The sequence below is a fragment of the Alosa alosa genome, chromosome 11 (genome assembly GCF_017589495.1).
Source record: "Alosa alosa isolate M-15738 ecotype Scorff River chromosome 11, AALO_Geno_1.1, whole genome shotgun sequence".
Classification (NCBI taxonomy): domain Eukaryota; kingdom Metazoa; phylum Chordata; class Actinopteri; order Clupeiformes; family Clupeidae; genus Alosa; species Alosa alosa.
In genome coordinates, this window is record NC_063199.1 from 21891446 (window position 1) to 21904820 (window position 13375).

At 42.2% G+C, this 13375-nt stretch overlaps 1 long non-coding RNA gene across 1 annotated transcript; it reads left to right on the top strand.

Annotated features, from left to right (window-relative positions):
- The first annotated feature begins 808 nt into the window (after nucleotides 1–808).
- On the top strand, nucleotides 809–2044 carry LOC125303116. Its single transcript, XR_007195013.1, has 3 exons — nucleotides 809–896; nucleotides 1081–1149; nucleotides 1635–2044. It is a non-coding gene; the product is annotated as an uncharacterized LOC125303116 (long non-coding RNA).
- The last annotated feature ends 11331 nt before the right edge of the window (nucleotides 2045–13375 follow it).

The window sequence follows — 13375 nt, forward strand, 5'->3', positions numbered from 1 at the left end:
ACTGAATTCATATGTTATGTGAGGATGAGTGCTGTGTGTGTGTGTGTGTGTGTGTTTGTGTGCACGCACGGATGAGTGGTCTGTGTCTGAGTGGTGTGTGTGTGTGTGTGTGTGTGAGAGAGAGAGTGTGTGAGGCACTGAACACAATGAACATTTTTCGAAGCTTGGTAAATAATGAACATTGACTGAGTATGTCCACAAGGGGGAACACTTTCACCAATGATGATGGGCACGTTTGCTGGTCGGCATTCTGAAAAGTGCTTGTTCCAACTCCAAATCATCTTATCACTTGTGCACATAAAAGTAATATCTCCCAATCAAACAACAAATGCTTTAGTACATCCATGCAACCTTGATTGTGTGCGAATTGCTGTCTGTTTTATTTGGTTTTTTTTACATTTTCAATTGATGTCATGTTGGTCAAAATGCATAGGCTACTGGTCCCATGCAGAATAGACCATATTCTGGCCATATTTCATCCCTTGAGTCATTACAGTTTGTGTTGACTAGTTGTAATAAGGAGTGTGTTCTTATGTTTTAGGCTAGGCTACTCTGTAAAATTGTCATTTTTCCTTTGCAGAAGCTTTAGGCCTTGCCGTATGAACTGTAACCTAAGCCTAGTAGGCCTATAGTAAAAACTTTGAAGCATATTCAGACAGTCTCTTGCGATCAATCCCCCCACACAGTAATGTGTCATTTTGTTGTTTAGAAATAGCTAGGCTACCTTACATAGCCCTCTCTAACCACCCCTTCCTCCCTCGCTTAGGCTACGCATCGCTTTTGAGGAAATGAAACTAATGTTTGCGGAGGTGGAGTCTTCCGCTGGCATAAAAACAACTCTTCATTATTGTCAGGTCCTTTCTATCCTGCAGGTTCGTCTGCCCGAAGGATCTTGGGTGAGTAGGCTAGCTTTTGTTTTTTAACTTTAGTTTCTTTACAATTAGGCTAAATGTAAAAACAACTTCAACATGCAACCTCCAACGCCTGAACTGCGTTATTTCCTATGTAATGAGTTGCATTATGCAGAAGCCTGATTTTTCGATGGGAAAATTTCTGAACTTCCGTGTATTTCTCAAACAGGGCGCGGTGGAGATGTTCTTCGCGTTGAAGACGCCACAAAGCCTCAAGCTGTCTGCTTGCTCTCTTTATGTGAGTGTACCAACGTCTCCTGCTAATATAACCTAGGTTTCCAGTTTGTGCGCAGCATAGCATAACAGCTGATGTATTCTATAATAACAACCTAAATTGGCTGATTCGTATATTTAAGCATGACTGGTGATCAGTTCATCAGCTCATAATGCTGCCAATTTGTTTCTACTAGGGGCTCCATGCCCTTTTATGGAAGTGTCCACTGCTATCAACATTTGTGGATGTATTAGCCTACAGACTATGTTGTTGCCTGTTCTTAAAGTGGGAGCGTGCCTACTGCCTATGTTCCCACAGCCCTATGGTCCCACACATGTTCCCAGACCCTAACCCTAACCTAGAAATGTGGGAACATAGGGCTGTGGGAGCATTGGGCTGTGGGAACATAGGACTGACCCCCTCAAAGTTATTGTGTTAGCTGACTCCCTATGCCACACACACACACACACACTGCTGTCAGTTGGCTGACGGTCGCTTCTGTTTCTCAGGATGTCGAGTAGTGGAGTAGTGGCGTAAAACCCCTACTGCCAAGGGTAGGGCACTGGGACCCTGTGCCCTCAGCCCCGGTGATGTCGGCGCGGGATCCTGATTCGTCGAGGTTCCGTGCGGGCCCCTGGTCTGGAGGTTCGGGTCTCTAGTGAGCAGCGCCAGGCCGTCGATTCTTCGACCGCCAACGATGCATCAGACACAAGAAGCAACCAAAAACAAACAAAAGCCACCAAACAAAAACCTCTCTTTTCCCCCATTTCCCTGGTGGCTTCTGGTTGTCTGTTGCTTGGTTGGTGGGTCGAGGGATGGACCTACTGGTAAAACGTTCAACCCGGATTTTATTTCAAGTGCTGTACGCTTGTTTTCCTTATCAGAAAATCAATAAAAATGGCAAAAGCTGGAACTGAAACCTTTCTGTGTGAGGTCTGTAAACTCTTTTCAAATCAAAGCGTCAGCTACTCTGGCAGAATAACTAGTAAATTTATTTGCCTTTAGGCCTATTTACATTTATTTACATTATCATACACAATGGCCATTTAGTATGCTTTGTATTTTATACTTATGCCACTAGATCAACCAATGACGACAATAGGAAATATATAAACAGCACTACAACGCCAACGTTATATTAATTAAAAAACAAAAACAAACCAAAATATATAGAGTATGTACAATAAAAATGAAATAGACTTGAACCCACTAGTTCTGTATCTCTGACAAAGTACTGCCTGAGTTCAAAAATGGAAGTCAAGTAAACTGATTCTGATGGTAAGTAGTTTGCAAGCAAATGTCTGCTCTGTCCAGAATCTTTTGTCTTGTGTGTCAGTGTCTTGGAGGGCTTTGGGTTGCACTCTGTGCATATACAAATAATACATAGACACAGATGACCTGAATGAATGTGTCATCACTACTCAATGAAATAGCAAAACAGTGTACAAAAGAGCTAGGCTATGAGATTAAACAAGATTCCAAATAAAAGCATTTTTCTCCTTGACTTTACACAATACAGAGTGATGAAAAGGTCAGCACAGAACAATCTGTGTGTTCCGTGAGGCTTCTAGAACAGTCTGAGAGTTCTGTGAGGCTTATAGAACAGCCTGTGAATTTCTAGACCATTCTGGCTGTTTCCTGGATTCTCTTACTGAGAAATGAAACTAAGGTAGGTAGGGCTGGACACACAGCACCACACAACACAGACTCACACAGACTGTACGAGATAGCCTACAACACAATACAGACTCACACAGACCACACAAGATATAGGCTAACCACTCACTCAGACCAAAGAGATGGGCAGTGTGGAAGCATTAGGTGGAATTGCTTCTGCTTGGATATGAAAATAAAATTCAATAGTTTAGTATAAACATAACAATAAACACCTGCCCCAGTGGCCCTTCCTCTAGGATACAAATTTGCAGTGTGTGTGTGTGTATGTGCTCCTGTGGCTTTGAGTGTAGTGTGTGTGTGGGGCTCTTCAGCACCAGTCTGCCACTTATGCACCATGTGACTGGGTCTCAGACTTTACTGAGCAGGACAGATTGAACAGGACACTCCCCAGAGCCACCAGAACGTTCTAGAACAGGGCCCAACATTCCACCTGTGGAGCTTCCTGCCCAGGAGGGTGGGGTTTACCGAGACACACACACACACAGACACAGACTGTTCAGACCACTCCAACAGACGACATATGTTTTGCCCTTTGATTTGTTTCACCTGTGAGATGTTAAGACAACATGATACACTTATCCTTGTGAATAATTTACACACATTTACACACACACACACACGCACACACACACACACACACACACACACACACAGTAGCTTTGCTGTGGTCTTTACAGTTGGTCTTCTACTGTTGGTGCCAGTAAGCTGACTTCATGCCACACCTTATCAACCAGGACACACAGGAGGAGGAGTCTCTGCTGCAGCTGCAGGGTTTATAAGGGCGGAGATGCTGCTGATCGCCCTCTTTTCTTGAACGCCTCCACTGAATGCACAAGTAGGTGGGCTGCATTTGAACTCGGGAATCTCCCCTCTCATCAATTCACTCTGGGAAGATTGATATTGTTATTATGACCGCCGCGCAGCGAAGCGGCATATAGGTTTAGTCAGAATTTTTTTTATTTTTATTTTTTTTTATTTTTCGCATGTCCAAATTTCCGTCAAGGATTCCCAGGACACTGAAAGACCGGGGTACACGAAACTTGGTGGGCATGTAACCCCATATGGATAGCATGGAACCATCGTTTTTCGTTTTGATCTGTAGCCCCCCCGCTGGACTGCACCCCCCGAAAGGAGGGTAGGGCAGATACAGTTTTCTGTGGATATCTCGAGAACCGTAAGGTTTAGGAGGACCATTTTGTTTTGTATGTTGATCTCAAGGGGCCATGTCAACCCATTCCATAACCACTCATTTCATGTATAGCGCCACCTAGTTAAACACAAAAAAGTAAAAATGAGGTGTTGTAATCACAGGTATCTGTGACCTAACATAGTCAAAACTGCACGAAATTGGAAGTGTAGGATCATTATGACACCCTCTGAATGCACGCCAAGTTTCGAGGAATTCCGTTCATGGGGGGTCACACAATAAATTAATTTATGTTACTATACACCAACTGGTCTGTAGGTGGCCGGAGACAGTTTTCTGTGAATATCTCGAGAACCGTGGGGCCTAGGAGGTCCACCTTTTTTTTTTTGTATGTTGGTCTTAAGGGGCATGTCAACCCATCCCATTACCACTTATTTCATGTATAGCCACCTAGTTAAAAATTAAAAGCAAAAATTAGGTGTTTTCATCACAATATCTCTGGCTGACATGGTCAAAACTGCACGAAATTGAAAGTGTAGGATCATTATGACACCCTCCGAATGCATGCCAAGTTTTGTGAACTTTCGTTCATGGGGGGCCTTACAATAAAATAATTTATGTGTACATTTAGTGACCGTACACCAACAAGGATTCCCGGGACACTGAAAGACCAGGGTACACAAATCTTGGTGGGCATGTAACCCCACATGGATAGCATGGAACCATCGTTTTTTGTTTTGATCTGTTGCCCCTCCCCGCTGTACTGGACCCCCCGAAAGGAGGGTAGGGCAGACACAGTTTTCTGTGAATATCTTGAGAACCGTAGGGCCTAGGATGACCAATTTTTTCCGTATGTTTGCCTCCAGGGGTCATGTTAACCCATTCCATATGCACACATGTGCATGAACAGACACACACGCACACTCATACATTCACAGTAATCATATGTATGACACATACTCACACAGTAGACATATGTATGCATGCATGCACATGCACACACACAGGCACATACACAGGCAAACACACAAGCACATGCACGAACACACACACCCACCCACCCACCCACACACACATAAACATAAACATGTACACGCACACATGCACACAATTCAAGAATTTCTTCAGAATTATGAACAGGCAAGATGGGGGTGGGGTTGTATAAAATGAATTTTACATGTGAAATCTATGAACTAATCATGTTTTGGTACTTGTTGTCTAGCAGATACCAGTGAGAATTGCACCTTGATGTTAGATTTGAGAATGGGACATTATCACTTATGCACCATGTGACTGGGTCTCAGGCATCGGAACCGCGGGCTTTACTGAGGAGGACAGAACAGGAAACTCCCCAGAGCCACCAGAACGTTCTAGAACAGGGCCCAACATTCCACCTGTGGAGCTAACTGCCCAGGAGGGTGGGGTTTACCGAGAAAAGAAACCTTAAACAGGTCGAGTCTAGAAATACCAGGCCGCAGGCCAAAACAACAAAACCACAATCCAGACATGGACTTCCTTATTGTTGACGTTGGAATGTTCCAAGTGGCATGAAATACACCACTATAGAGATATCACATTGTGCGATATATCACTGTATGCCAAGGCCCCATCTGATATGATGACACCTTGTTATGGGTGAGTGTAAAGACTTGGTGCCATGGTAATGTGGAGATTGTTTATGACAAGCTTGGTGCCATGGTAACGTGGAGATTGTTTATGGTAAGCGGTCACCTGGCATCACATTGTGCTTCCTCGTGCCTGTGGAAGATAATAACTTTCATCACCATTCCAGTGGCATCATCCCACATAATAGATTTTCCAGTTGAAGAAGTGTTTGTTTCCCACACAAATTCTGTTAATGGCTCCACACACACACACACACACACACACACACACACACAGACACATATATACATATACACACAAACACTCAAAGTCTTTATTTGAATCCACCAATTAGATGTCTTATAAAAAGTTAAAGGTTTCAAATATTTTAAGGGATGATACAGCTTTGACAATCATGGGTACAGAAAACACTGCCTATGCCTATTTACACACACACACACACACACAAAGTAGCTTTATCGTGCTCTTTTTCTAACTGTTGGTGCCAGTAAGCTGACTTCACGCCACACCTTATCAGCAGAGAGGATAGACAGGAGGAGGAGTTTCTGCTGCAGATTCAGGGTTTATAAAGGCGGAGATGCTGCTGATTGCTCCTCTCTGCGGACGACTCCACTGAAAGAGATAGGTGGGCTGCATGCGTCTCCTCTCCTCTCCTCACCTCTCCTCTCTCCTGAGGAGGACTCCAGGTTGGTGGGCTACATGGGTCTCCTCTCTGATCTCTCTCTCCTCATCTATCACTCATATTAGTGTGAGGGTTAGGGTTGGGGTTAGAGTTCACTCATATTAATGTGAGGGTTAGGGTTGGGGTTAGGGTCCACTCATATTAATGTGAGGGTTAGGGGAGGGTTAGGGTTGGGGTTAGGGTCCACTCATATTAATGTGAGGGGAGAAATATATTGATGCCTCGCCACACGCCACTGTATTGATTATTTCCATGATCCGCTTTGTTGAGACGTTATCATGAATGTCATTCCAATAATCTAATAGGTATGGCAAACACCAGGTATTCAACCTAAATCAACACTATCTTTCAAAATATTGTATTTGTAAAACAACTGAACTGTTGTGTGGTAGTTTAAAGTTTCTGACCTAAATTCCAGACAAAGTTGATACAAGAGCTCAACAATCTTGATTTCCCTACTGTGCAATGTGTTGTTAGCTGGCATAGTATATGGCTCTGTTTGAGCCCCTTTGGTCATTTCCTATTTGTGGAGCAAGGACTTTGTACTGACACCGGACAGTAATATAAATGTTGCTGTATATATAGTATAGGTTAGAGTCTTTATAACAATATTCTTTTTCACACACATCATTACATTCCAAACAAAGACAGCAGCATCTGATGTTAATGTACATGCGGGATATACACAGCCTCGTACATATAGCATATCACATATAACATATAACATAACATGCACCATACACCACACCACACCCCCACTAGTTTCCCTCCCTCCTCAACACAATGTGGTGGCAAAAGGTGGACAGTGCAGACAAACATAAACACAAAACTAGATGTACCGCATAGCGGTACAAAATATGACCGCCGCTCAGTCCTGTACATCCGTTCCGCGAAAATAAATCACACTTCAATTTGTCTCCATATTTTACTCCATCCCCCACTTTGAAACTTTTGTGTATGCTTGTTTGGCATGCCTGAGTGTGTGTGTGGGCTGCACAGAAAGTACCCTACTGGTGCTGAAAAGGTGAATAGATTGTAGAATAGCCAAAGAAGATGTAGAATTGTTATAAAACCTTTAAAATCTCTAAACAATCACAAGTAGGGCAGTTCATCACAGTTCATCCATTGCAACTGGATTGATGAAAGGTCACTTACACCTGTAGGCTACATTGTATTTGGGAAAAGCAAAAGGTATCAGCATAATGTTATTTATTTATTTATTTTTATGTATATATAAACAAAAACATCTCTGTCAGTTCCATGCCGTTTTCAACAGCTATCAAAAAAAAAGGTCATTTTGGATGGATGGATTTTTTGTGAATGTTTCTTCTTCTACATAAGATTTTAGTCATCTTTAGTTCATGTAATACTTTATTGTCAATGCACAAATTAAGTAACAGTAGTCTGAAACGTTATTGTTAATGCACAAATTAAGTAACAGTAGCCTAGTCTGAAACGAAATGCTGTTTTACATCTAACCAGTGGTGCAAATAACTGACATGTCCAAATGGGCCTTGATGAAATGCGTCGCTAGACTGTTCATACACATTTTAACGGGCCAAAGTTGAAAAGCTTTTGTCCGTTATTGTTAGTGCAAATATAGGCTGATTCATGTTCCCTTGCATTGTTTAACTGAGGTCCATGGCTAGTCTGGCTTTCATCAGACCAAGCTCAATCTTTTAAGAAATCAAAAAATAAATAGCGGGCAGATCAGGCTGGGTTCACCCAGATATTGTTTAATTTTCCGATTGAGATATACACGCTCTGGCTATTCTAAATGCAAAAATGCATCAGGGAGTTATGACAAAACGGTAACTAACAAACTAGATCCTAATAGAAAGTTGTTAGCTTCCCTAAGCTACAGGTAGGATTATAAGGTAGGCCTATTGACAACATAAATTGTCAATAGGCTATGCTAGCACACAAATAAAATCTCCTTTGAAACCAATGGCTTACGCCTTTACAGTATCAAGCGGACTTAAACTGTCATATCGTGGCTTAAAAGTTGTAATAACATTCACGCAGCTCCATGAGTCAAGGAAAGCGTGAATGAAGTAGCCACTTCTAAATGGGACCCACTACACAGTAGCTTAAGGTGTTTTGCTAAAGCAGCCATAATGAAATGAAGGTGTCATTGTTTGGATACTTCACACACACGTGCTTTTTAATTTCACAGACTACAACTACCAAGCTGTAATCAAAGCACATCGATTCCCCTCTCACACCCTGCACGCACTTAAAACAAAATAAAACAGGCATCTCAGTCTCACGCATGTATAGGCAAAACTGTATCAGACCGGTGTAACGTTGGTAAATCTTCCATTGCACAGAATGATTTTGTAGCACGCGCAATAAATGACAGTCGAAAAGATACAAACAGTGCTGCTATCAATTTGCTTGGTATAACCGCATTTATAGTTTTCTACAAATGCAATCAATCAAATGCCTCCATCACTCAACCAACGCTTAACGGTAACATTACCTAGGTCCTTATTGATATTACAAGATTAACGTATTCCTGCAGTAAAACCAAGCATGTCCGAAAACATCCTTAGATTTATTTCGGCTTCAAGAAGAAATGGGAATTACACTTCATGTGAACATCGTCCCTATCCTTATTAGATGTTAAGCCAAGGTGTAAATTACAGTCCTTGTATGAAGCGCCCATTGTTTTTTCCAACCCACTTTTAACTTCCAACAAAATTACGCTCACTGCAACGATCGCCATCTAGTGGACAAACGACTACTTCTCGCCAATACTGAAAATGCAGCCATGATGATGATGATGAATATTTATTTTGGCTTTCTTTTAATCCTACTGATTTTCATTTTTACGGGGCAAATCACAAATGAGTGATTATGAGCCAGGTTGATGTGGGCCCTTGAGACCAACATACCATAAAAGATTCACAGAGAACTGTGTCTCGCCCTACCCTCCTTTCGGGGTCCAGTCCAGCTGGGGGCTGCAGATGAAAACGAAAAATGACAGTTCCATGCTATCCATGTGGGGTACATGCTCACCAAGTTTTGTGTACCCCGGTCTTTCAGTGTCCCGAATCCTTGTTGGTGTGCGTCCACTAAATGTACACATAAATTATTTTATTGTAAGGCCCCCCATGAACGAAAGTACACAAAACTTGGCATTAATTTCGTGCAGTTTTGACCTTGTCAGCCAGAGATATTGAGATGAAAACGCCTCATTTTTTGCTTTTTAATTTTTAACTAGGTGGCGCTATACATGAAATAAGTGGTAATGGGATGGGTTGACATGCCCCCTTAAGACCAACATACAAAAAAAGGGTGGACCTCCTAGGCCCTACGGTTCTCGAGATATTCACAGAAAACTGTCTCCGGCCACCTACAGGCCAGTTGGTGTATAGTAACATAAATTAATTTATTGTGTGGCCCCCATGAACGGAATTCCACAAAACTTGGCGTGCATACATAGGGGTGTCATAATGATCCTACACTTCCAATTTTGTGCAGTTTTGACTATGTTAGGTCACAGATACCTTCAATTACACCACCTCATTTTTACTTTTTGTGTTTAACTAGGTGGCGCTATACATGAAATGAGTGGTTATGGAATGGGTTGACATGGCCCCTTGAGATCAACATACAAAAAAAAAAGGTCCTCCTAAACCCTACGGTTTTCGAGATATTCACAGAAAACTGTGTCTGCCCTACCTCCTTCGGGGGTCCAATTCAGCGGGAGGGGCTACAGATCAAAACGAAAACGATGGTTCCATGCTATCCATGTGGGGTTACATGTCCACCAAGTTTCGTGTACCCGGTCTTTCAGTGTCCCGGAATCATTGACGGAAATTTGGGCATGCGAAAAAGAAAAAAAAAAAAAAAATCTGATTAAACCTATATGACCGCCGCCACAGCGGCGGTCATAATAATAGGGGGGATGGATGATTGTCACAGGAGTTTGTTTAGTGCAGTGATAGCTGAGGGTACAAAAATGTTTTTAAAGTGCACTTTTTTCCAGCTCAGGGCTCAGTATCTGCGGCCAGATGGAAGTAGGGTGAAGAACCGGTTCAGGGGATGGTCAGGGCTGCTTACTATGGTGCGGGCAAGGCGTGTAGTGGCAGTGTCACTTGCATCAGTGAGGCTTGGGGTGGGAAGCTGTATTATCTTGGATGCTAAGTGTGAGATTTTAATAAGTTTGTTCTTACTGGTGGCATTTAGTATGGTGAAGAAACAGGGGGAGCAATAGAGTAGAAGGGGTTGGATGATGCTTTTGTAGAGTAGCAGAAGGAGATGGGGGGCAACATACAGGTACAGTGATCTTAGTTTGCGTATGGCATACAGTCTTTGTTGTGCACGTTTCTGTGTAATGGTGACATGTTCATTGTCAAGTTAAGCTTATTGTCAATGGTGAGACCAAGATATTTGAAAATGCTGACCTGTTCAACTGGTTGGCCATGGATGGTGATGTGAGTGAGTCCAGGGGGTGATTTTGATGCATTAATGACCAGCTCTTTTGTCTTGTCAAGTAGTCCTACTATGGCTGTGTCATCTGCATATTTGTAGTAAGTGGTGTTGGGTAGTGAACTCTGGCAGTCATTTGTGTAAAGTATGCACAGGAAGAGACTGAGTACGCAACCTTGGGGGGTTCCAGTGTTGGTGATGATGGTTGATGATGTTGTCCCTATTTCCACTGTCTGTGGCCTGCTGCTGGGAAAGTTGTTTATCCAGTGGATGTGCGACTGGACGGAAGTGGTTGGGCTCTGAGGGGCGTGGTTTCTTGGGTACAGGTGTGATGGTTGATGTTTTCCAGAGGGTGCATTGTATAATAAATACAAAACCTACAATAGATAGATAGATAGATACTTTATTGGTCCCCAGGGGAAAATCAAGGTCTCAGCAGCATACAGACAACACAAACACATTCTTTAACAGCAGAAAGAGTAATTAAAGTATATAATATAAAAACACAACTAAGCAATAAGAACAGTAGAAGATAAAGTATATGCTAAATATACTAAAATTCAAAATTCTAAATCAATTCTAAAAACAGTATCCACATAGTGGTGATTAATCAATCAGAGGCGCTTGCAATGACTGAGGCAGGGACTGAGCCTGTGATTCTCTGTAAGGTAGGTAGTAAGGTATGGTAAGGTGCTCTAAGGTGCTCTGTGTGAATGAGTGTCATGGTGGTAGTGCAATGGTGATAGTGGTCATGGTGATAGTGCAAATGAGTAAGTCCAACAGTGCAACAATGCAGAAATAAAGTAAAGTAAAGTCTATATATCTATATATTTAACTATTTAAAGAAAAAATATAAGTGTGGCCACAGTTCGGATGTGGCATGGAGGGGTTATGCATATGTGCTAATGTGCTAATATAGCACGCAAACAGTGAGGCATAAAGACAGTGGTAAAAGTGGCTAGTGGACAGACAGTATCCAAACATGGAGGGGGTGAAGAGGCAGACAGACTATGCAGAGAAGTCTATCTCTCCTCTTCCCTTAAGTGAGGCATTGAACAGTTCAATGGCCCTGGGGACAAATGACTTTCTCAGTCTGTCAGTTGTGCAAGGCACAGTGTTGCCACAGTTACCTTGAAAAAGTAATCTGATTACTGATTACTCCTTTAAAAAAGTAACTTAGTTACTTTACTGATTACTTGATTTTAAAAGTAAGTAAGTTAGATTACAAGTTACTTTATTAGTTACTTTCAGCAGCTGCCGACAACACCCCCACCGCCTCAACATAAAAATGATAACCGGGTTTGCCAATACTCACTATACTGGAAGTGCATTTTAACAGTAATGCCAACAATGTATAGCAGACATCCCAACCTAACCTACTTAGATACTGAAATGCAGATGTTTGTTCAATAATGTCTAGTCCGTACACCAAATAAGGAAGGCCTATTGATAGAAATTGTGATAGTAAAATATGTAGATTTTGGTAGTTTGGCCTTTTCATGTAGCCTTGGCAACTAGCCATCTAGTATAGGCCTGAGTAATATGCAAATGAAATTACACTTGTTAAACTCACCTCAACAAGTCTTTTGCAATCATTTAACCCTCCGTGAGCAATGCTAAAGTCACTGTTACAAACAGTGCAGTGTGCAATACTCATTATGTTTTACTCTTATGAGACAATTGGGTACACTTTTGTGTAGTCTGATGTGAAATGGGTCTTAAATGTTCCTTTTTGAGGGGCACTGACTCTGCCATGACACTCCTGTTCCTAGATACACTAACTGAACTGATTAATTAAGTTCGGGAGAAAAGAGATATAAGCCCACCTACACTGAAAACTGATTGGTTGATTTAGCAAAACAGACCAGGATGCTCTCTGTCTTGGATGCGCTTGCAGGCACGCACGCACCACTCCTCTCTCTCTCCCTCCCTCTCCGTTGTGTGCCTTAAACTTAGATGCACACGCCATTTGAAGTCCGATCTGGCTTGCGTGCCCTTGTTAAACTTAAAGGTTCGGGAGATTTTATGTAATTTGCGGGCGTCAGGATATCAATATGTGGGAGACTCCCAAAACTTCGTGAGACTTGGGATGTCTAGCTAGACAGCACTTTGTCGCCAGCACAGAATGTACAACGTACCTTAATGTTGTCATGTTTAGCTGACACACACTCAAAATAATGACTGTATAGAATATACGTCATATAGAATATAGAATATAGACTGTTGAATATTACGAGAAAAAAATTGCATCTCTTTTACACGTTGAGTTGTCTTCATGCTTTTAAGGTTGGCCCTAGCCTGAAAAGGTTAATCCCCGAGACAAGAAGAAAGCAAAGAATATATCTTTTACCAAGGAAAATGACAAAAATAGTAAAGCACAGCGATTTAGATAAGTAACTTTAATCTGATTACTGGTTTGTAAATAGTAGCGTGTTAGATTACCTCGTTACCGAAAAAAGTGGTCAAAATAGACTAACGCGGTTACTAAGTAACGCTAGCGTTACTGGCATCACTCTGATGAGCCAGACCCACATAGGGTCTGGGGACTCACCATTCGCAGTGCTCAGTCCAAGGGGCGGGATAACCGGTTGTCTTTCAAATTCCCTCTGCATGCAATAGGATAGCGCTAACTCATGAGTCCCATGCGTTTTCCCACTAGCAGAGCTAGTTGGCTAGTTCAA